The sequence below is a fragment of the Culex pipiens genome, chromosome 1 (genome assembly GCF_016801865.2).
Source record: "Culex pipiens pallens isolate TS chromosome 1, TS_CPP_V2, whole genome shotgun sequence".
Classification (NCBI taxonomy): Eukaryota; Metazoa; Arthropoda; class Insecta; order Diptera; family Culicidae; genus Culex; species Culex pipiens.
Genome location: NC_068937.1, coordinates 58885595 through 58911783, shown reverse-complemented (window position 1 = coordinate 58911783; position 26189 = coordinate 58885595). Strand labels below are relative to the sequence as shown.

The following is a 26189-nucleotide window of genomic DNA, read 5'->3' as shown; positions in this document are numbered from 1 at the left end:
TCCGGAAAGTGCGTAACAGACGCCGAGAGGAAACGAAAAAAGCTGTTTAGTCTTCCCATGCTGCTCGTTTGAGGTCTTAACAGGAGGGGCTTAATTTATGCAACCGCACCACCCTAAGCAATGGGGAGCTTTTCACAAAATCTATGAACAAGTTTTTTTTCGGAGCAGAGCAGAGCAACCTGTGTGTGTGTTCGGAGAGGAAAGCCAGAGCTTCGGCGGCAGTCACAGCCTCACATTAATGGCATATGTTTCCGCTATAAATTTCATGCTTCAGTTCAGGGTGTTTGTGTTTGTAGGGGCGAATGTTTGTGTGGAACTTCGTATGATCTCAAGTGCAGAGGATTTGAAGTTTTTTTTTCTGCTCGTGGAGCTTGGACATTTCTACTTTCCATCCGGTTGTCGCTTTGCTTTCTGCTAACTGTATATTTCGTTTGAGTAGTAATACCAGTAAACATGTAACACGCTCCATTTGAAATCATGAACATACTTTTTTACAGTGCACCAAACTATAACAACAAACAAGTCATAGTTTTCAGAAAAACAGATGATCAGAATGCTCCCTGTTACTACCTTCGACATCCGGAACCCGAGGATAGAAAACAGCTCGAACTACTGGGAGCAAAATCAGGCCAAGCCTAGGTGACCCAGTTTGTACGCACACAGGTTGTGCTGATAATGAAGATGTGGTCAGACTCCGGAAGCAGGCCGCGCAGATTTGAACGACTTTTCACAGTCAGCGGTAATATGGGATGGGTTGGACCTTTTAGCAGTAAGATGTTAGACCTAATGAGCAGCTATTAGCTGGGACTCGAAGAGACGATCAGGTGGTTGAAAGTCGAGTTTTTTCACGTGAAAGTTTTGAGGTTAGCCTAATCTGATTTTCCTACTGAGACTTTCAAAAAGTCAAAATAATGAAAGTTTCAACGTTTCTTTGAAAGCAAATCCGACTTCAAATTCTAACAATTCATTTAGCAAAACAAGCTGAATATTTGATATCTCTTCAAAACAAATCGCTTCAACAGCAAAACGATTTCCAACTAACCATGAATTCTTAATATCGAGTTATTTTCAACTTTCCAGTCGCAGCAACGCTCTCACCTGTTCCCCGCTCGAAATCGCTCGCCGCATTGCACAAACCAAATCGATCCTCAAATCAGAACGACGAATTCATCCCGGTCACGATTGAACATTGTCCCACACACAACCCACAAACCCAAACAGAAGCTCCTTCCCCGATTTCGGCTCCATAGTCGTGCAGCACTCCACGTGAGGAACCTGTTTCGAGTTTCGATATCTAAAATTGCTCCACATAATGAAGTGGACTCGTATACAATTTAGATAAAGGACGGGAATATATTACTCCACTTTTTTTTTGTTTGTTCGTCTCCGATTCCATCTCAATCTGTTTTTATTTCTCCGCTTTCATTTATTCAAAGTCATAAAGGCATAAATATTTTCAAATCAAATCCCCTGGAAACAGGTAGATTAAACTACGCCATCCTCGAGATAAAGGAATCATGGTCCTTTTTTGTCCCGAATTCTCCCATCATCATCCAGTTGGGGGTGCACATGCTTCAGACACACATATTCTATTTTAATGACATTTTTTTTCTTTTTCGATTGCTGCTCAAACGTTGAAGTCAGGTCCTGGAACAAACAATTTTCCCAGAATCACAGACAATCAGATCGATGATACAATAGCTAAAATTTTGCTGGTTCAGCAAATTTATTTGCAGAATGAGAAACTCGCATCATCTTTTCCAGTGACAAACTTCTAAATAAGATATGACATAGTTTGAATTGAACTCTTAGAAACACTAAGTTTCACATCTATTTGTCTCTGCCCTTTCCATGCGTGTGTGTTTGACGGTTTGACTGTCGCGCCGCGTCGATCGGAAATTTGATCCATTTATCGAAAATCTGGATTTTTTCGTGTGTTCTTTTCCTCCAACCTTTTTGTAATATCTTCTTAATTTCAATGAACGGAGAAATAACAACAACAACAGAGAAAAACAAGGTTCGAAATTTTCGAAACACGCACATATACACACATGCTAAGAGGAAGCCATAAAACGATTTTGCCGAGCTGCCTTCTTGGGCTTCACACTGCTCGGGTTGGCAGTGATGCCGGTTTTTTGGTCGGTTAATTTGGCTCGATGGAATCCGTAGCGAAAATCAGATTTTTGTTGTTGTTTTTTGGACCGCTCGGGTAATGGTGATACTGCAACAAAGTATCACTTTTCAGGAGCGGGCGCGTTGCACTTTCAGTGTCAGTTTGATGTTTCTAAACCCCCTTCTTTTCTCGGGACAACTGGAAGAAGATTAAGTCTGGGGGTGAGGACGAAACCAGCAAACGGGTTGTTTGGAGGGCCATACAAGTGCTGCTCTATCTTTAGGGTATCGGGTAGTGATTTTGGAAATAAAGTTGCTTTTAGAAGCGCGGCACTAAAATTGCGCCGAAATTGCACCACTTTCCACACTCACATAAAACTGTGATGGCGCACGGTGGAAAATCGACCGAGCAAAAGTGTGAAAGAAATACGGTCCCGGGGAAAACTGTCTGGCTGTGAAAAGAAGTTTTCCAAATATATAAATTTCAAAGATAAAATCTGATTCAGACAAGGATCCAGTTGCTGCTGCAGTATCTCTCGACGTTGGGGCATCAGAGCAGAACTCAACTTCACAGGGCAGCATCCTCCGGAAGCGGAACGGACAAACGCGATGGAATGAAGAAAAAGCGAGCGAAAAAGAGCATAATCACTTGAACGCTTCTCACTGGGTGATGGCAATGTGTTCTGGTGTTGCTACAGTGAAACTTCGGTTATGAGACCTGTTCTTTATATTTTTTAAAGTGTTTTAATGATCCTTAGAGTTACTCATAAAAATGTGCGAATTAATATCTACCCAATTTAAGAGCAAAAATCTGCTAAATTCATGCCAAATTAGGATCATTTTCCTCTCAAGTTGAGCCACCTTTTGAAATATCCCATCAGTTAGGGTGGCCCAAAAACGATAGCACCTCCTCCACCCAGTTCAAAGTGGCGTAAAAAGTGAATTGACGCTCAGCCAAAGCAGCACAGCGGCGGCGGCGTCTTAAAAGTGACACGCTGACTGTGAAACGTGTGTAAACATTTGGAAGAAGTTGCTGCATTTTCGGTACTGGTTGGCAACATCTTTAAGAAAAGAACGTCAAAGGCGACCAGCAGCGGGGCAAGATTGTTTCGTTTAGAGCCAAGAAGAGTCCGGTGATGTTTTTGTTGTTATTGCTTCACGTGATGCTGCTGGTAGAGAGCGAAATAAAACTCAAATTGAAACGCAGGTAGAAAGGGATGAGGGGGAGGGACGGAGATGGGTTAAGGGAATACCCCGAAAGAGATATCTTAATTTAACCCGGCCGTTTTTTTGTTGTTTTTGTTGGGACCCTGCTTCTCACCTTACGGTTACGGTCATCCGAATCAAAGGTCGTTTCGTTTCATTCTCGGTGCGGTTCTTTCAGGTTTTCCAGCCGTGGTACACACAAAGCGGAGACCGAGAGGCGGTGTGGAAATAAAGTTAGAAATAATAATAAAACTAAATGAATTTTAAAATAAAGATGGAGAATTAATTGAATCATTTCTCTTCTCGGGGTTCGTCGTTCGACACCGTGCACCCGACCAAGGAGTGAGACCCAGAAAACGCTAAGTGCTTTCGGGGGACGTAATTTATGGTTTTTTAGAACAGCACACTCACGGCGACAAAACGGCCGGCCTCTGGACCTCTGGAAGAGGGTACAAAAAGTGTTTGCCCTCAGTGTCTGTGTGTGAGAGGGTTTGTGTTTCCAAAATATACATCACCTCTCGTTTTTTATGGGCAAAGTCGCCGAGCTGCCAACGACAGAGATAAAAGTGATCTAATTTTAACCACCTCCCCTCCTTGCCCAAACTTTCCCACTTGTCGTCTTATCTTGGTAATGATGCTGGGAACGAAAACATCGGGAGCTGTTTTCTTTTTGTGAATGGAACTGCACGTGATGTATTTGTATAAATTAAACATTATTGCGCTTTAATTGATTGGTGAGATAAGTTGTTCTTAAAGTGAAGGGAAGACGAGTTGAGAGCGATAAAATACGCATTGGATCTGCAGTGATAAATACAAACCTTATCATTTACGTATCTGAAAGCTTTCTTAAAACTGTACACATTTTCATATCTGTCCTTGGAAGCCTATGCAATTTTTACTTTCATGGTCATAGAGTTATTCAGTGTTGTCAGATTTTCAATGCAAACCTTAACTCAATCGAATAGAATTCAGAATGCTTACCTTAAATTGTACTGCATAGTTTTATTGTAAAAAAACCCTTTTTAAAACAATTAAGTATTGATATCTTATGGCAGGGCTGCCAGATATCAACGTTCACAGTTATGTTTTAAATTTTAATTTTCAATGTTGTTTACTTATGCAATATTTTATTCATATTTTATGCCCCCTTAAAAAAAATCCCATAAAATCAGATGCAAAACAAAAAAAATATGTTGTTAAAAATCGAAGTTTTCATTGAAAAAAAACTTGTACAATTACAATGCATTCTATCACGCATATTTTTGTATTTTTTTATCAGGGCACTTTTAGGCTTTTTACAAGTTTTGAATTTTGGAATCGAAGTCAGGAAAAAGGCAGATAACGTTACTTTTTTTACTTTTATGGGAAAAAAGCATTTCGTGACACTTTTCGCTTCATTTTTTTAAATTAGGAAGTTTAGAAGTTCATTTTTAAAGTTTTTTTTTCATAAAATTATTTTTATTAGGTCCTTTTCGGTACTGGGGCCTGATAGGACCGAGTCGGCTTTTGTTATTACATTTTTCTTAAAGCTAAGAGTAATTACAGAGGATCTTGTGTGTAAATGTTAGTGGGAGGGGAATTTTTAAAGTTTTCATGATTAAGAATTGACTCAAAAATTATGAAAATGCATATGGGACATTTATGCGAATATAGGAAACTTTAAGATTTGTAACCAGTGTGTTTGTAGTGTTAAATATCGGTGTGAATCGTCGCGTTTTGTATAGTTTTTTGTGTAAATATTGCCAAGAAGACGTTGTGTTTGTCGACGGGGAACGAGGAAGTCTCCCAATAAGGCAGCAACCCGTAGCTGCACGTCCCACACCGTGCGTTGATGCCGCTAGTCACCACTAGATGTCGCCGCTAAAGAACATCGCATGGGCGGCCATTGGGGGTGGTGATATGAGTTGGCACGTGAAGGTTAAAGGGGGCTTCTGGGAACCACCATCGCGATTGCTGGATCAGAAAGTCCGGTGATCAAGTTGCGAACGGTTGTCCGCAACCAAGTTAGTACCAACCCGCAATACCAGCGTTGGTAGCGTGTCCGTTGGACGGACCAGTGGAACCTGATACCATCAGGACAGCGCCCGGAACTCGCTACGTTCCGAGGAGAGACGAGAGCAGGAGCTACTCGTGTGTTTTGGACATCCAGGTAGGAATGTGCCATCCCAGAAGCATCCCAATACGAGCCCCGATCCCCAGCATTAGCAATCTAACCGCCATTTTGTCCCGCGTAGGACCCCTTTGTGTTTAACGGTTCACTTTGTGAACACTTGTGGTTTTCACCCTGGCCGTGCTATTTCCGGACCGGTGAACCACCCTACGAACCGTCAGCGTCCCCGTTTGACACTGTTCGTGCGCCTGGCCGTGTCCGTCAACTCCGCGACCCGAAACCCGGACTGTACCGACGGAGTCCTTGGACGCCGTCGAAGCCTGTTGCCCGTTACCAAGCACAGGAAGGGCGCGGACGGCAGGCGAGGGTCCTCGAAGGCTGCAGCCGAAGCGTCGGAGGGTCCATCCGACTGACAAGAGGCCACCCCCCATTGGCGAACTACAGGAGGAGCGTCTACGTCAGCAGGTAGGAGCAGCGACGACGGCAGAGCGGCGATACGGGGCCCCGAGCGAGTCAACGGTGCACCGGAAGTGTAAAGGAAGAAAGAAGAAGGACGAGTGAGGTAGGAGATAGAATGTAAGGACGTGGGACGGGAGATAAGTGCTAGAGGAGAGGAAGGGATCCCTGAATAAACCTGTCGACTGAAACCGAAAATAAACTGTAGTTTCCCTTAGGCAACACAGTGTTTTCTTGGCTTAGGAAATCTCGAGCGTCATGCCGATCCTGAGTGTAATCGTAGAGTACCATCCCGTGTTTAGCTCTACCATACTGGAAGCACAGCTCAGCAACCTCAAGTTGTTATAGATTGACATAAAAAAAAAGATTTCATATTTGATATTGTTTTTTAGATATTTGGAGCCAGAAAACTTACAAAATCCAACATGCATAATCCCGTGTGTGTTATAAATCAGCTTGACCGAAAATGTTAATTGATCACATCTGGATTTCAATAAATCGCCCATAAAAAGTTTGGTGGGGTCATTTAATAAAATCACAACATCGCTAACAAGCATCGACCCTTAAGATCCGCTGAGAAACCGGCTCGTTAGTATCAATCCGATCCGGGCCAGCTGGCTGGCGGTCTTGCTGGTCCACCTGTCAATTGTCGCTTATTTCGCCCATTAATGGACATTTGTTGTTAATTTACAAGCCCCATTTGTTACTACTCCGAGGCCGCTTGGCCGTAAAACTTTATTGTGCGCCTTAAAAATTCAAATGCGCACGATTAAGAAATTATGCCCAGATTTTGATTATTCATATTTCGCGGGTCGCGCGTAATTTATTGTTGTCCGCGGTTTTCTGTAAAACTGTTGCACACTACAACCCCTCGAAAAGGGGGAGGGGGAGCGTGCGCGCATTATAAAAACAGCATTTGTTTATTTACGGCCATTATAAACACACACACGAACGGAGCTGTTCCAGACGGCGCCACTGTCACGAGATTTTTTTTTTTTTTTGCAGGCGCACTGTCTACCGTTTTGGCAGCCGTTTTTGGTCTAGGCAATAGACAAATCGACGAAAAAACAGGGGGCTCCTTGAAGAGAGCTTGTGTGTCCACGCGCGCGCTCTCTGTCGGGCCCTCTCCTGGGCACCAGCTCTGACAAAGAACTGGTCTTGGCCAAGTGTTCCGCAAACAGTCGGGTCGAGGAGTCAGACACGCGATGATGGGTGTCACCACATGGCTGGACTGAGCGGGGGGTCAGTGGGGTGAAGCCAACAGCAGGTAACTTTAAGATTTGGGACAAGATCTGCTCTTTGGTCAGAACCAGAATGTTGTTGATTTGGGACAAGATGTACTCATTAGCCATCGTAGTAAAAGATTTTGAGACAAGTTATGTTTATAAACTAATCAGTCAATTTGACATTTGAGACAAGTTATATTCTTGGGATTTAAACAGTATTTAAACACCTGTAAGATGAAGATTTGAGACAAGTTTGGCATTTTGGCCATAGAGTAATCTACGTGCGTATGTATTGCGTGTACGTACACGAAAATAAAGTGAGGTTAAATTTTGTCAGCCAGCAAAACCAAATGGTGCGCTAGTGTGCGTACACGAAACGTCATAAAGCAATATTGCCAGTTAAAAATAATCGTTGATATCTGCTCTGTGAACAAAGCTGTGAGACAAGTGGTGCTCGTTGGATATCTTCGAGTAGTACACAATGACAAGTTTCCCGTTTCACCCCAATTGCCCCCAAACTCTTTGAAAACAGCAAATTCACCGTTTTTCAGCGCAAGAGCCCAACTTTTTTGACGCCTATCGATGGAGGAGGCAAATTTCTATTTCCCGACTTCTGTCCCGACTCTATCCGATCCGGGAGGGGGAAAAAAGAGGTGAAAGAGCGGCCGGTTTTCGAGATTAAAATGATTAATGCTCTCCTCCGCGACGGTGGCTCCGCCACGCCAAACTACCAAACTCTGGCGCTGGGCTTATTTTTTTTTTCATTAAATTGGACTTTAATTTTGCATGCATAATAAATTTCAAACTTGATTGGGGTGCGCGCACGGGACGTGCCCGGTGACGATGGATGGATGCTGGATGCTGTCCGCCGGAGCCCCATGACACGGCAACGACACGGCAGATAGAAATCTTTTATTCGCGCAACCTTGGAATTCGTGCGTGGGTGTCAAATGTTGTTATAGCGGTTTGTTGCCCCGCGAAACGTTGGTGTGGCCGGTTTCGTAAAGACATAACGAGACTTGTGACGCCCGGGTTTTTGCTGTTGGCCGACGAGAATCGAGTCTTTAAAACCCGGCCGAGGGCCACACACACGCGCGTAAAGTTCTGAGGTGCCAAGGTTCAACAGCTTTCGAAAACTTCAAACTTGGATTTCGCCTCCAAGCCGAGTCAGCGATTTTCAGGAAGAGGCCACAGATAATGCGTATCCGATGAGTCTTCAGAAAATATTAAATCTCATTAACAATGTGCCGACGCGGGACGTCGGGGCCAGGGTTTGAGCCGGGCTACCGCCTTGTGAAAGCCCGGGAAGGGCCACCCATCGATTTTTTTTTCTTCCCGCGCTCACGAAGGTCAAAAAGAAGGATTTTTATTGAGATGTTTTTCTTCTGTCGAGCCTCTGCTCGAGCTTCGATAGAGAGATGGAGAGGAGAGATTTTAATTAGATTACCGCTGGGAATTGACTGTTTGGGAGGGCAGGCCGTCCTCGATGGGGTGATGATCGGATCATTTCTCCCGTCTAATGATTCCCACAGAGTCGTTGAGATTTTTGAGGCGGGTGGGTACTTTGAATCGTTGCTTACCTGGAAAGAGGGGAAAAAAGTTCGTTAAAAATTGTCGACTGTTTCGATTTACAATGATTCTATAAATTATAATTTCTTCTACGTTGCTTGATTGGAATCCCCAGGAGAAAAAAAAACTTTCAAATGTTTTTTTTTTGTTAGATACACGTTAAAAAATATGAGACAAAATTGACTCTTTGGAAATGGCATTAAATAAATTCAAAATGTTAGACAAGTCATCATTGAGTTCAGATATGAGTCATGCTTTGTTCTTTTAACATCCAACAGTGAGTTAAAGATGAGACAAGATTTTCATTTGTCACCTTGAGTTAATAAAATGATGTGGGACAAGTTGTGACAAGTGGCAGTGCGTGGCCGAATGGTTGCGCTGTCCGCTTTGTAAGCGGATGATTCTGGGTTCGATTCCCATTTGCTCCAACCTACCATCGGATGAGGAAGTAAAATGTCGGTCCCGGCCTTGGTTGTTAGGCCGTTAAGTCATTCCAGGTGTAGGAGTCGTCGTCCCCATGCCATAAGTACAAACAACACACCAAACCAAGCCTACTCCGGTGGAATCGCTGGTGGCGGTTGGACTCGCAATCCAAATGTCGTCAGTTCAAACACTGGGGTGGAAGGTTCCTTGGAGTAGAAAGAGGTTTGGGTGCTCTCCCCATTCAAGCCTTCGGACTCCTAGGTTCGAGCAAGAAACTTGCAATAGAGACCACAAAAGACCCGGGGGTCGTTAATGTGGATGGTTTGATTTTTGGGACAAGTTGTTTAAGATGTTTACAATTCAGGATATCAAGATATCATACTCAAATGGTTGCCGTGATACAAATGAAACAATAATGTGGGACAAAGGTTCACATTAACCAGAAACAATCTCAACGATGATTTTAAAACTGGTTCGTGAGTGTCAAAAAATCAATTTCCGCCATATGATTGTCGAAATAACATATTGAGGCAACAGCTGCCATCATCGTACAAATCGCGGGTGTGTGATGAATCCGAAATTTTCATCAACAACAACAGAACCGTCCCGCCAACATAATAACCATCAAAGGCGGAACGATGCTGCAGCATATACTTCGCGCCGTTTCGAAATGCACGCCATCAATTGACCCTGCTGCTGCTGCAATCATCATAATCATCATCGCAGGGCGTGCACACCATCCCAGTTCAAATGTAAACCATTTTCCACTTCAGCTCGGGCTGTTGATGCAAGAGCTATGCGATGTCGATTCGCTCTCTGTAGGGTTAATTGAAGCTTCTGGGGTTAACGGAGGACGACGAGGGATCGTTAGCTATCCCCACCCGAAAAAAAAAACAAGACGTACTCACAAACACTCAGCTACATTAGTGAGATTCTTTTTCCCAAAAACAACATGCAACATCAAAAGCCGAGAGGCAAAACAGCATAAACCACTTTAGATAATGTTCGAATAATTTCACTCTCGGTTTCATCATCATCCTCATCATCCGCATCATATGGAGCGGACTGTGATGTGAACCAAAGCATAAGACCACAACTCGAAACTTTCAAATCTGGCCCGACCCCCGGGTTGGGGTTTCCCGGCTCTCTAGAAACTCCCAAAAACCGAGATCTATCGTGCAATAAATTTGAATCCCAACGAAACAGCACTGCCAGTCCAGCTCCATCAACTGGACCTCTCCAAACTAGAGAAAAAGAACGGGAAATGGCCGGGGAAGTGGGTATCCCTTGAGCTATGACTTGGTTAGCCCCAGCCAATCCCGATTCCGTTCTCAAAAGTGAACAGCTTAAATGACAAAGAAGTGGTTGCGACGACGATGACTCCTGCTTTACACCATGCTGCAGTGAACGTCTTATCTTACGTGCAGAACCGCTTCTTTCTCATTAAAAGGAGAACGCAAGAAGTGGGTTGTGAACGAGGCAGCCCCACCTATACCACCCACTCGAAGAAGGTGCTGCAGATGCACTTGTGGCGAGCTCCGGGGAGCACAGTGAAAAATAAAGACGCTAGTCTGATACGGACGTTGAGAGAGGTTACTTAACGCTACAAGATGCTACCAGACGCTATAAGACGCTGTCAGACGTTTGAAGAAGCTGTCAGTCGTTTGAAGACGTTACCAGACGCTACATTTGATCCTATAATCTCAAAACACTTTTCACAGTGCAGCTTTGCAGTTCGCGAGAATCCTGCAAGAATTGTTGCTCCCCAAACGTGCGAACCTTCGTTTTTGGTTGGCACTTTGTGAAACACGACAGCAACAGCAGGGAGAAACTTTTTCAAGGATTAAATTGGAATTTCGTTTCGGTTTTTTTTCGGTTCTCGAAACTTTCCTGCGACTTTGCCTGCGACGGTTCACATGTAATTTATGTCGGCAAGTTCGGCACACTTAGAAAGGGATATGCAGAGCGGACACGTTAATTAGCCGTTTGAAAGCGCAGATGTGGAGGAATCTTCCCCCTCTTAGAACAATATATAATCAACGAAACCGGTTCTGCGAATCCAATCGGCGCGAGGTCGTTTGAATCGCCAGAATGCCTCGGAGGAGCGGAGATGATAGCCCCCGCATTTGGTGCTGGCCGGAGAGGGCGCGCGAAATCTGACACCATATCGCAATATTTACGCCCCCGTGCTGCAGCAGCGCGCGTTTGATTAACATGCGCGGCATGCTATCGACGACACCAGAGTCCAGTGGAAAAGTTGTGGGCGGATTCGTCGGGACAGATATCGGGAGGGAAAAAAGACAGAATCCCTCCCGACATTGGAAACCAATATCGATTCAAATTATGAAACATTATTCTGAGCCTGGTGTGCACTCAAAAGAGGGATGCAAGTCAAGAATTAGGGTCACTACCAGACGCTATCACGCTGCTCTATCCTCCCAATTCGTTTTCTTTATCATTTGAATACCACTTTGAGAGCTATTCCCTCTCAGTTAGGTGCTACGACAAATACTTGTACGGTTTCAGCGGCACCTCTTGGTGACAAAGTTTCATTTGGGTGCACAACTTTTCAACGTTTCCTAGAAATGTAGAAAAAACTTCATTTTTTCCCCGCCCGGAAGCCCGTCATCGTGGAACAACTCGGTGTGAATTTGACGCATTGTGTCACCATTTGGCACCGCCACGCCGATGGTGTTCTGATAGTATCGTGCTGAAAAAACATGAATTCATACATTCCACGAAGGCCACGGTTCCCAGGCCTTGAACTGTCGTTCCAGAGAGAGAGTCGGTTGTTGTTCCGCAATTTCCACATAGATGATGCCTGCTGGAACTTCCCCACCAGTACTGGGTAGTGCTGGAAAGCGAAAGTGTGGCCCAGTCTGATTGGTATCCCTCCCTGCCTCTCTCAACCCTGAGGTTGGGTGTGAATATTGAAATTGGCAGCTGCAGAGTGGCTTCCCACCCTGGTGGGAGTTCATATCGCGGCGTGGCACAGGCGGCGCACATATGGGGAATTTTATGGAAATTGCGGTATTTGTGGGTGATTTAATGTTGAGCAGATACTTCAAAGTCGGTCAGGTGCAGCAGCGTTGGCTGTGGCAGCCGGCGGCGACGGTGGTGTGCCCTTTTTGGGTGGCCCATCGAAGGTTGAGAGCGTTCAAGTTCACTCGGGGAGTGAGGAATCGATACTGGGCCAATATTTGATTTTTGGTTGTTATTGGTTATGCATTATTTTTGCATGCGTAACGTCATGATTCGAAATCCGGACACTTAGTAGCATATCATTTTCGTTATAGCTGACAAAAAATCATGTAATAAGTTAGAAATGAAGAAATATCATCAGGATGTAGTATTAAGAGTCAGTTTTAAGAGAATGCATGAAAAATATGTGTTTTCTAACAATTTTTCATTAGAATTTGAAAATTAAAATGACTTGTTGTGCTTCGAATCCCGGACACTGATAAAAGCTGATTCGAAATCCGGACACTTTTGCTTCGAATTCCGGACACTCGTTTTTGCTAATGAATCGCACAAATTTGGACTGAAATGTAAGTGAATGGCATTCTTTAGGTCCCAAACAAGCTGTTGACATCAAAACAATCGATATTTTATATAAAAATTTGCTAGAATTTAAAGAAATCCAAACCATAAATTTCTGCTTTGCCTTCCCGGTGCTTCGAACGCCTATGAAATATTTCACGTGAAAAGTTTCGTATTTTTTATAATCTTATAATTTTATTTTATTTAATTGTTTTGACATTAACTACAGCGTTCAAACAAACTTTAAATGAAAGTTGATGTTAGAATTCATCAAATAACACAGTTTTGACATTCATAATGCGAACTTATATCCAAATAATTGATAAAATAAGATGAGGTGTCCGGGTTTCGAAGCGTCCGGGAATTCGAATCATGACGTTAATCAGCTTTTCTTGAAACTTGTGGAAAATATCGATTTCCGTTTGCTTCACAACAGTTTGAACTCTCGGAAAATATCGAATAAGATCTCGAAATCATTTTCAGTGACAGCCCATCTCAGAATCCGAAGCGGCTTTAGGTTTATTTATAAGTTCAACATCCAATCGAACCTCAGCCAAATCCGGTATCAATTCTAGAACCACATCTGAAGAACTGTCAGAATTACATACACAATATCGCCATGAGCAACTTTCAGAATTTGAACCAAATCAGGAATCAACTGACAACATTTCTATTGAATCAAACCAACATAAAGCGGGTTTGATTCCAGAAACAAGAGTCAAAACATTAATCGCAGTCGAAATAACAGTCGCAATTCAGTCCAAACATCTAAATCTTATTAAAACTGAGCTTGATTTGAAATCTGAACCACTATTTTTAAAATTTGGATCCGGAATCTGCATTGGAACCAATCACAATTTCGGCATAAGGTAGGAAGGTAAAAAGCATGAAGTTATTAATGTCTGGAGTGAATGTCAAACGGAGCTTCGAGCACAGAACAATATCCGCCAACCTTCGAATTTTAGAGCCTCTAGTGTGTCTCCAATCTCCGATAGATGCAAAAATGTTCGTATTAGATTCTGGCAATAGTTTGAAAAGCCCCCAACCTGCATCTGTCCGATGACCTCAATAAAATAGAGGGCTATCAAAGTTGACCCAGACTAGTTTGTCCCGTCAGAAGGTTCCCAAAACCCCCGGCGCCACCTTCCAATTAACTCCGGAAAAGCGTTCACACACATATAGACAAACACGCTGCAACAAAAGCAAACAAAAAAAAAGCAATTCGCACTCTCTCTCACACACATACACGGAGGTGTCCTTTTCGATTGTGCACGGCTTCAAAGCGTATCACACACAGTTGGACGTCGGTCCGTCCGTCCGTCTGTCCAGCGCAATGTCCCGGGGGCGACGAATGCGACACTTTCCGTTGTTGCAGCAACATCTCATTTCGGTTTACGGACGTCGACTACCCCTCGACTCCGCTGTCGGGATGACGCCAATCGTTGGGGCGGGATCGGGTGTTTTGAGAGAGAGCGTGTGGGAGTTTGGTGGGGTGGGTGGGATACCTCAATTGATTGTACAGCGATGCCCTCCCGCCCTGAACTCCACGGAAGAATGCACCAGAATGGACAGCAAAGAGTAGGGTGGTTTCTATATTTGAGATGAAATAGATATTGAAGATTCAGCTTTGGTTCAAATTCTGTATTGAGTTTCAGATTAATTCCTAGATTCATGGCATTTTTTGAATTTTAATGTTCTATTGGTTCCAGATTCCGGAATTGAAACTTGAGTTGTACCTGATAACAGATTTTATATTGTGTTTTTTCAATGAGTCCAGTTGACATCTGATCACCCTAACCCAACCAAACTGACTCTCACCGAAAAAAAACCTCAGCAAAATTCCGTCACATCAGCGAAACCTTATACATATGACCACACGTGCACCGACTCCCGACCTGGGGAGCAGCGACAAATTGCTATGACTCTACGGGGTTGGGCCAGGTTCGTCGCTCCTAGTTCATCGGTAGGTCGAACAATCAAGGGCAAGGTGTTGGGTTGACCTCCCCCAACGGAGGTCGTCGTGTGGCGACGTCGGCGGCAGCAGCAATCATGCGAAACTTGAGCATAAAACAGCACCTCCCTCAACTGCGCGGCCTGGCTTCCAACGGTTGATGAAGGAGCGACTCCATGGAGCGTAAAATAAAAGAGTGAAATTGCTTTCGCTTGTGTCGGCGGGCTCGGGCCTTGCCAGAGGAATGTTTTGCAGCAAGTGCAGCACAGTCGATCAAACCAACTGGAAGACAAAGTGATACCCATATACAGAGAGAATGGAGAATGACGACCGACTGAACTGGAAAGTGAAAGATCAAAACAAAATGTGCCAAGTGACCCTTGGCGCGGAAGGCCACAGAATTGGGCTGCACGCCCAATTATATTGCGAAATCGAGCCTCTGACGTCTGAATCAGACGTTTCGATACAATTGGTTCGAATGGCGTTACAACTAGATGATTTTGAGTCGCAGATCGATTTTTCAAGAACCAATTGGCATCCTTTGAGAGGAGGATTCCTTCCGGAACTCAGCCTATCTGCCAGAATCGGTAGAGACGATGGAACTTCCGCGTTCAGCCGGTCCCAAAGCTATTTTAGAACTCTTTGCGTTCACCAGCCAGCAAACGGAAGGGTAAATGGAAAATGAATACTGTCAACGACGGGTCGTCGAGATGAGACGCCGTCCGGGAACCTTGGAGAGAGCCCACCCCCGGGCGGGAAGAAATAATTTAATAAGTGCTCAGGGAAAGATGAAAAGAAATTAATTATGAATGGTTTGACGAAGACGGAAATTAATAGCCACTGGTGGAAACTCCTTTGAAAAGTTTGCGTCTTGGTCGGGACGAAAGGGACCCGGTGGGGAGAGGGGAGGATTGGCCAAAGGGTGACCAATCTGGTGCGCGCACACGGAGTAGCCGCCGGGGGGATTGTTTGGCAATTAGGAAACACAAATAAACGTCCCCGCGAGGGAAAACGGACCCCGATTTGCGCGCAGAACTGGACATCATTTGCGGGAAGGTCAGCGGCTGCTGCAGTTTTCTTGGGAAATATCCTCCGGGGTGTTGGTTGTTCTGATTTTCCGAAAAGCGCCACGGGGCTGTTGGGTTTGAATTATTGTGCAGCAATTTTGAACGCAAATTAAAAGACAAATTGAAGACTTCGAAATCCCGAATAAGGTTCTGAATTGGTTTAAAATCTCCTTCCAATTAAAACAAACAGCTTTATCTTTTTGAATAAGATTTTGAATAAGGAGATTGGAATCTACTCAGATTTTATCACTAATCTATCATATCTAAGATAAGGGTAATTCTCCGCCAACTCAAACGAAATCGGAAAAAGTTGCCCCGATCCTTCTTCGATTTGTTGAAACTTTGCCCTATGAGGTAATTTTTGTCCCTGATAACGAATCCGAGCTCCATTATTTTGCTTGTAAAAATTATGAAATTGGTCGTCGTTGATCACCCGCTACAGACACGAACGACGAAGCAAAGAGAAAAAAGTAACTTTTTTTTCCAAAAATCGCGATACTCGTGATGGTCATTTTTTTAGAATTGTCTGCCCTACAACTTCGTAAAATATTTTTACTCTTTTAAAGTTCTAGAAAACGAGAAATCAGCAAATGATTTTTTTCTAAATAAAAAAATAAGTTATTGCAGATTCCAAAGTACATTAAATTTCTTATAAAATTTCATAAGCCAATATTTATTACAGTTAAATAAAGAAAACAGGCAAAATTTTTCGAATTATTTTTGTATTTTTTTTCGATGAAAAATACATCTTTTTCTTTATTCTGAGTACGCCATTAAATTGGGAGTCCAATTTTACATAAAGTCACTTTGATACCAAATTTACAAGCCATCACCATATTAGACAAGGCTTTTTTCAAATGTTCAAAAATGGAAGGGATCGTACCGCCCCTCCGTCACAAGATATCGAAAAATTGAGCTCAGATAAGGGACAAAAATTACCCCTTAAGACAAAGTTTCACGCAAATCGGGGCAATTGACGTGTGAGTTGGCGGAATCAAATTTGACGCTGGAGTGTTTTAACAAATACTTTTATTTGAACTAAGCTGCAAACAGATAAAATCTTGCCGAAATTATGTCAACCCTGGTCGGAAACAAGAGAAGTGATGTTGCAGCAAGACTCTGAATTTGACATTAGCACATAAACTCGTTATTGACTTTTCGTAGCCAAACGCCTAAGATTATCATCTTTGTACCGGTTTAGTTATTAGGATTGAAATGATTCCACTCCCTTCGGAAACCCCTTTAGAGAAAGTTCAATAGTTGGAGCATTTTCGAGAGTGCTCGACATTTATGCAAACCCAAACATCCAGATAAATAACCGTCATCTGTTCTACGGATCCGATGGCGGGGACGAGCTGGCGCAAGAGATCGACCCCCTCGGGCCGGAAGTCAGACCGAGTTGTTTATATTCGAATGGATTAGGTTTCAATTCGAAAAGTTCTTCTTCGCCCTGCGGCCGTTATGTCTTTGAAGCTCTCACAGACTGTGTTATCATTTTCTCTCCCTGCGTCTCCTGCTGGCTAGACCGGGTTGAGAATCGGTGCACGTTCCCCGGACTGAAACTTTGGCGCTGGAATTGCTTTTCAGTTGGGAAAACAAACACAAACACTCCTTCGGGGAAGAGAACACTCTTCCCGAAGGATAACAACAATAAATGCATCCGGAACCTTTTGCTGCTTACTCAATGTCGTTTTCAATGTGTTTGGCATCACTTGCCCAAATCTAAAGCTTAAGGGGTCTCAATTATTCTGCGATGCTACCCGTCCAGAGCCGGACGATCGGTGGAATGGTTTTATGATGGCGGAAAACCGTCAATTTTACGACCCTACCGCTGTAAAGTCGTTATCGGGAACCCATCTCTCATCGGATCCTTGGGGCTGGGAAGGGGTCGAAACAGCTCCTCAACAGGTCCGCTTCGAAAGTCACCCCCCAAAAAAGGAATTCCAATCACGGCTCAACGGTCGTCTGAACCGAAAAAAATAACCCATCCTTTTATTCCGAAATTGTACTTTTATTGATCTTTCCCGGTTCGCTTTGGGATCCCCCCCCCCTCCTTACCACTCCGGAACGGTTACGGTCGGTTGGCGTGGATGAGACGGAAATCCCTTTCCGATTTGGTGTTATTTGTTTTTGTTCTTATTAATGAGTGCCAATTTCGGGGCGATTTTTTCTGCGCTGTCGTCTTTTCGCTTTGTACCCTAATTTTCGCAGCCTGGAGGCGGGATAAGTCCGGAATCCCGGCGACCTTATCCGGCGGCGGTGGCTGCTGATCTTGAAAGTGATATCGGTTCGATGAATTCCCTCCCAAAATGATACAGTAGTTGATCCGGCTGATGATAGGGTACGGCTTGAGGGGGGAATCGATAATTCTAGGTCTACAATATTCAGAGGGTTTGAGTGTTTTCGAATGGCTTCCAATCCAGACGATTTATGTGTAACAACTGCACTTTTGGTTCAGAATCTCCGAGGAATCAACATAAATCCCAACTACAGCATCCAGCTTTAATAACAAACCAGATCCCGTAGCAATGTGTTCATTTTAAACTTTATGGGTCGGCCATTAAATCCGTCAACGACGACGCCGACAACGCACACAACAAACTGTCACACACGTTGTCAGCAGAGCCGCCCCTTTCCTGTTGCCCTGTTGCGCGCGTCCTGGTGTGTGACCTCGACGCACACGTGTGGGCGCGATAAGACCTCCCTGTCCTGTCACCTCAACGAGAATGGGGCAACAGGGGGTAAGGTGGTGCCGAAGCAACTTTATCAGTCGAAACGAGCGAGAGAGAGATTGTGTTCAGGCTCATATGTTTCATTGGCTTATTTTTATTTGGTGTAATTTGTTTTCCCACTTCACGGTTGACTGATTTTATCGCGGCCGCGTCCCTGATGCTCCGTAAAAAATTGGTTACACCAGCAACGAGCAGGCAAGTGCCACTGTTGATGCTGGGGCACAGTGGGATTGGACCTGAATCAAAGTGAAAATAAAGGTTAAAAAAGTTTAATTTGCAAGTTAGGAAAGGAACCATTGCAAAATGTAAGGATTAACTTTTTGAGTATTGTTTTCTTTTAATTTTATTTATGCAATTTTAACAATTTTAATTTTAAGTTCATATTTTTGTGATTATTTTTATTGATTTTAGGCACTTTGAGAATTAGTGCGTTTCTTCATTTGTGGCTAAAAAATCATATTATATTATTTTATAATCAATTAAGTAATATTTATGTACTATGCTGGTGTCAATTAGCATAATCTACATGTAAACTATGTCTGAATACGTCATCCAACCAATTCTTGGATATGTAATCAAAAGACCTTTATAACAAGTCTAAAAAGACCTTTTAAACAAGTCGAAAATCCTACTTTCCCAAAGTATTGTCCACCTCTCCCTTTTCCACCGTGCAACATTTGGTCCCTGTTGGGGCTCCCGTTCGACGTCCGAAAGGGTCAAAGACCACGCGCCGGGGAGCAGGGTTCCCGCGAAAAGACACGTGCACGTTGGAGGCTGAGACCGTGGCAAGAGCATAAAACCGAAAAATAAAATACATAAAAATTTAACAGCATTCTGGTGTACTACGCGCGCGGGGGTAAACCTGGACCTGGCGCAACTCTGGCCGGGGTGGGACGGGGCCGAAAAAATAAACATGGTTCCAGTGCAGTGCAGTGACACGGACGGTAAAGGATTAAAATCTAGGACGGTTGAAATAAAATTTCACTACGATATGGTCCAGCGCAGCAGCATTTGAGGATTTTTTGGGGGAAAAGGGACAAGGTTTGGGGTGGGAAAACCATTTCCAACGATGACGACGACCGACGGGCCTCACTGAGTGAAACAACAAGAACATGTCACTTTCATTAGTTTTAATACTATTGGGGTAGTTTTAAGCCGATACGGTTGCAGTGGTATGGAAAAAAGGCTGATGCTGCTGCTCTCTGATGCAATCAGGTAATGTCCGGAAAATTCGGTGCAGCGGAAAAAAGCATCAGCGCTGTGTGCCTGTGTGTGTGTGCGGTGGGTTTAAATTTTCAAGTAGCGTTTTTCCGGCGCTTTGGTTGCCAATTTGAAGAATTAATGGCCAGTGGAAGCCAACCGAACCGAAGCCTAATTGCAAATGAGTGTGCATCTCCGGCTGGCTGGGCGGAAAATGGTGCTGAAAGCTTTTCAGAACCCGGATTTTTTCGGGGAACTTTTGCTGTGAGTGTTTGAATGAGTGATTCTAACCGCTTTCATCTATGTCACCGAACTTGATGGCTAATGGACTTTACGGGTAATTGAGCTTTAATTTAAAGGCAATGGAATTCCAACATAATTGCATTTGCATTTTTTTCACCCAACAATGTTCATTTCTATGAAGTTGCGCTAGCTGAATTTAAACTACGTCGTAAATACCAATATTAAATTAAAAAATATTTAAAGCTTGAATTTAAATAAAAAGACTTATGAATGTTCAACGTTCAAAAACTCTTTGTTACACGCGATTTCTCAATTTCCACCAATCGGAAGTTCATTGAACGCGTGACTCATCCGTTATTTTGACATTCCCTACACCACCACAACAATCCAACTACAAAACAGCACTTGACTTCCGTTCCGGCGGCGCCGAGCAAAAAAAAAAAGCAGATTCGCCAAGATCTCGCACAGGAAGATCATAAATAACCATCGGAGTGTCACTTTTTACTCCTTGTCTTGTCTCGTTTGGCCTCTCGAAAAACTTCCTAAAAATAAAGAGGGGAGACGACAAAAATTCGCACACATTTTTACACACATGGTCGGTTTGATCTATTTTGCCCCCGTCCGGAATGTATGAACTAGTATGGTGGTGCGGCTTTTCCGGCAGTGGTTTTTATTGCCTCCGGAATTCGAAATACTGTCCAAATTTGGCTTCTGACTGGGCCTGCCGTTTCATCTCAGATAATGTGTCCGCTTGGGCAGAAATGATGAAAATTAGTTGGGACTTGCGTGAGCTTCGAAAGGGAATTGGAGGACTGATTAGATAAAAGATTTGAAGGGGGAAAATGGAATAAAGTTTGCGGATTTTGTATTCTGTGTAAGATGCTGGAGTAAGAAATTTTCCAATGTAATTCCTAGTCTGAAAAGCATTACAGAATATTTTACAATATTAAACATTCTTGAAATATATGAATTTATAAAAAAGAAAACATTTAAAAACCATTTAGAAAATAATTCAATCTGAAGATTTCATATATTTCTTTTATTAATTTCAACTCATTTTCATGAAAAAAAAACAAAACTCTTTAGGAATATTGACAAAATCGTATTGAACAACAGTTTCGTAAGTAAAGTTAATTAACTATTAACTATTTCCTATTTGGCGATCTTTTCCCTTCTGGATTCGATTGCTTAGTAAAGGGAAGGTAGTGTATCGTCACAAACTGGACCTTAGCGAAGACACCTTAGGAAGACAACCTATGGAATGTTAACATTAACCTTAACATGTTAACATTAAGTTGATTAATAAACTGTCACTGAATCCGCTTTGTAAATGCCGGCCCCGATACACTTCATGGGTACTTTTTTTTATTTCCAAGATAATCGATAAATTTTCACAACTTTAAATAAAACTTATAACATTAAAGCTTTGTTAAATAAAATTAATCCTGGAGGTTCTTAAACAATGTTACCAATTGTTTGTACTTTTGTTCATTTTTATTTAACAAGTGTTTTTTTAAACCATTGATTCTTCTGTAAAGGAACCTCTTTTTCTAATTAAACGCGGGTCTTGAAAACGACTTTAAATGAAATTTTAATTTGAAAAAAAATCATTGAATTATGCTTTTTAGTTAACCTACGCTCGTTTGAAGGAACATTAGAACAATACTCAAATACAACATTTTCCTCAAATTTGGTCAGTTGGGAGTTGTTGTTCTACAGTACTCCCAGTTCAGTTCTCAAAATATTACAATTTTTGATGCTATTTGAGTGTAGTTCCTTAATCAAGTATTGTTTCAAATTGCTGAATCGTAATACTTTTATTTCAAAAAATAATCGATCTAAACAAATTGACATAAAGTTGGATAAAAATGAAACAAATGTATTCTACAAGTCTAACCAAACACACATTTTCATGATAAGAATACAACATTATCAATAATGTATGGTTCAAACGATTCTGAACAAAACAAAAAAAAATTCTAGAAATAGAAAGATTGAAGTAACAAATATTATCATGATATCAATTATACTGTCGGATTAGATTTTTTACCATGCAAATCAAATGTCTCAATTCTTTTAGAAGAATATAAATATTAAACTTTCTATTTGAATCATGGATTAGGATGACTTTTATTTTTTTAACAAATACTTCAATTCACGTGCAATAAATTTGTGATGAAAATTGTTTCGTGATAATTCTATAGTTTCTTTGTTTCAAAATTGAAAGACTTATTGATATCTATGTAATTTAAAAGAAATTGTTTATTTCGACTAGGGTAAAAAATGATTGGTTTGTTATACAATTAATGAATTTGTTGTGTAAAGAACTTTAGTTCCACTCAATATAATCTCCAAAAACAAATTGAAATCTCTTTTATCGCCCTTACTGGACCTATCTGTTACTGTAGAAGAATTTACGATTTCCCAAGAATCGCTGGTGTAAAACGAAACAAGTGTTCCCCCTTCTTTCAAAACATTATGTTCGTAATAGCCCAAAATGTCTTCAATCATTGCGCCCGTCCAAAAAGTGCATAATTCAATGAAACTCGATCGTTGAGACGAAAACAAGCCCCAAGATCCAAGTGAAGTGATTAGCCGCTCTCTGCTCTGCGCTTAGAAATGGAAAACCCCGTCTAATTAGAATGGTGCAACGTCGAGGCTTAGCTGCTGCTGGTTATGTCATAATGACTTTCTAGACGCAACCATGCGGTCGAGGGGCATAAACAACATATTCCATTTTTATGGACCTCTGGCCCGCCGGTCTGGTGCGACTCACAAAACCATGTCCAATCATGTCAAGTCAAGAGCACGCACACACTCTGAATTCGGTGCATAGCCAGTCGGCCGACCGGCGACCACATGTAAAATAACCTCGTCATTAAACAAAATTCTAATCATCTTCATTTCCCCCGTCTTCTCCGAGGAAAACGGACGAGTCTCGCTCATTTTCTAATAATAACCATTTTCGTGATGAAATGCGCTCGCGCGAAGCGGCGACTCAAGCCGGAGATGAGAAAAGAGTGGCGATAATCTCAGCAGTGAGCGTTAGAGTGACTGGGAGAATTTGAAATTTGCTTATTATTTTACTCAAACTTGAAAAAAAAAAAAACTTGAAATTACATTGAGCTGATCCTGAGAAACTAAAAGATCTTTTTTGAAAAGTTGAGGAAATTCCTCGTCACCCTATCGACCATTCACTTGTCGGAGTGTCGGTGGTCATTAATCGGAAGCTGCCAAAGGGACTTCAAATATGACAACGGTGCTTCGTTTTTTCCCCTTTTCTCCCTCTCCCTTGAGTGTCGAACTGCCGAAGATGATGACGATTGATAGATCGGTAAATTGATGCGAAAAAAAAGTAGAAAAATTCCACCCCGATTCGATTCGGAATCGCGAGCCGTCCTCCGTTTCACGAAATTGGCTTGGGGATCATTTGTCTTCATCTGCGCTCGGAATCGACCGTCAGTCGCGCGCAGAGAAGAAGCCGCGGCGGCCCTGACTAGGCGGGCGCGCGCACTCGACTCGACATATCTCAATCTTAATTCGACTAATTCCTCCGCGGAGACAAATATCGAGGTTGATTAGTACGGGCGGTGGTATTTTTCGGGGGAGCCGAAACTTGATGTATTTATGGGCAAAAGGGCGGCTATATGAGTGCTGTGCTGGCAGGTTGCCAAAGTGAGACAAATGGATTTTAGTTTGCTGTTGGAGCGGAGTGAACTTTTATTGTTGCGCATAAACATTTTTGATTCTTGAAAACCATGCTCGAGAAATGTCAGCTTAACTAATGATACGTTCTCAGAATCATGATATTTGCGAACGCGAGAATTTCGCCTAAAAGCATCTTATGAAACACTTAAAGTTCAATTTCGTTTTCGCAGAAAATCAGTTACCTTTATTTCAGCAAAAACGCCAAATTAATGCAAGAAGTGTTTTACAGTTTACTAACTGCTTTACGTTTCAAAACATTAAATTCTGTTCAAAATTTTATATGATTTCGTTTTCTTACACGTATGCGATTCTGAACCACAATCCCGCCTCGGGCTGCGATCTTAAAAGGTGTAAAAACTAATTTTCAACCAATTTTGATCTTCGAAAAGCATTGAAAAGAAGTATGATAAAAGTGTCAAAAGCTGCTAAGAACTTATATCTTTTACAAACGAAAACTATGACAAATATCGGCTTATTATGGACCAATCCTCAAATTGATACGTAGTTAAGTCAATGTCAAAAGTTTTATTCAAGAAAAATATGAATATAAACCATTCGAAAAAAACAAGTTTGAAAATGGTTAGTTACAATGGGTTCGAGCTCAAACTTGTTTACAGCACAATTGAAAATATTTTTTGGATGTATTTGAGACCATCATTGTGATTTATTAAAATCATACTCGTGTCTTGTTTCATTTATAATATTATTTTGCTGGGAAAGCAAAAATAAGCTCAACTCTAATGAAAATATAATAAGTTTTAAAAATTTAGTAGATCAATTTCATGGAATTTTCTTTTGCACGGTTTTATTCTGGGAAACCTTAAAGCTCAAAACAGGTCTATAACAGGAATTGACTCATTGTGTAAAATGAACACAAAAACAAGGACTTCCCGTAATATTATCCGCTTGCAATTCAAATAGCCATCGTTTCTGTACAACATAGAATAAATACGAAGCGGTACACAAATTCGCTTTTGTTCCAATGGTTGATAAAATTGAAATGCCAGCATTATTGTCGAATTAAAATCCACCCTTCCCTTCCCTTTTCCCCACTTACTCACTCGTCCTGACGTGATGTGTGTGTAACAGAGCAAATCACCAGCAAATTATCATTTTAACACCGACCACCACACCCCCAAAAAAGCTCCCCGAAACAAGCTCACATGCGACCACGATATATCTGTAACGAACGCGCGCGCCCCGTGTTTATTCTCGGTTATTATATTAGCCAACGCAGCAAAGCTCACGTCCGGTTCTGTTTTATAGCTTGCTTTTTTTTTTCTTCCACCCTTATCGGAATGGTCTCCCCCCTGACCACCCGCACTTCTCCTGGGAGTCACCACCCCCTTCCAGCCCGCAACAGCTGTCTGATTTTCCACCGTGACGTCGTCGTCCTCGACCGAGGCGCGCTGGCGTTTCCAGGAAAATTCAATTCAAAGCCACAACATCGTTTTCAACAAAACCAAAAGCTCACTCTCTACACTGTGCGACAGAATTTTTTGGCGGGTTTAGACAAACATTGTAACATTGCATTGTATGACCCTCTGATTTACAGGATTGAGGTGATTTTTCGGTTATTTATCCCTATTTCAGGTAATGTACCCACTATGGATCTATTTGGTCCAATTTCTAAGGTGATTTAACTTAAAATCTGTGAAATAGTTTTCCTGGAGTAGGTTTGTATAACATAAACAAGCTGACATTGTCTATTTTGAGTTAAATATATTAAATTGAATATTCATTCTAAATTTTAAAATTTCCCCAAACCTTAAATATTTTTTCCTGTCGAGCAGTGTCCAACAACCGAATCTTCAGCTCCACACTGTGTGAGTGGAATGACCCAGCACTTTGTGGGTCAGGCCGATAGCATTTTCCGCTGGGGTGGAGGCGCCCAATCTTCTGATTCCTCGTCGCCCCCACCATGGGGGTGGGTAGTGGCACACGTGTGGCACAGTGCCACACACCTGGGAATGTTATCGATCTGGCTTCTTTCGTGTCTTGGCTCGGCTTCCACGAAACGCGCACCCTGGCCGAGGGTGGCAACAACACACAAAGGACAGAAGAAAAACTAACTTCCTTGACGTGTGAGAGAGTGTAGGTTTCTGTTTATGTTTAAAAAAGCAAAGTTAAACATGTGCGGCTCCAGGTTGATGTTTACTTGTTTTGAAAGTGTGGCTGGTAGGCGGTTAATTGTGCAGGAATTTGTTTTGTTCTGGGATATTAAATATTTTATGAAAATTTGATATTTGATATAAATGTTGACATATCATCGTGATTGTGAAATGATTTTGGTTTAGGGACAAAGTAACACAATCAAGACAATTTAACAAATCATATTGATTTCTAAATTTGGCAGACCCAAACCTATAAATGCTGCTAAGCAATGTAATCTCAAGATTCTGACATGGAATTGCAGCTTTACAGCAAATAAATTATGAGCAAATTATGCAGTTTAACCGTTCGCAAAATCGGCCATAATTTGCAAGTTAATGCTACATGGATAGAAATCCTGTAAGCTAATCCGGTAACTCTATGTTGTCCACGAAGGGATAAACTGGATTTTAAAATTGTTTTTTAAGAATCAACTTCGCGGTCTTTCTTGACAGAAAGTATTTTGTTTGACGCACCGCCCCTGTTAACATTAAT

The 26189-nt window shown here is 42.2% G+C and overlaps 1 protein-coding gene across 1 annotated transcript in view; it reads right to left on the bottom strand.

The window, feature by feature from the left end:
* Positions 1-26189, bottom strand: part of LOC120420407 (irregular chiasm C-roughest protein-like) — a 65935-nt gene that overhangs the window by 37502 nt on the left and 2244 nt on the right. The window lies entirely within an intron of this gene.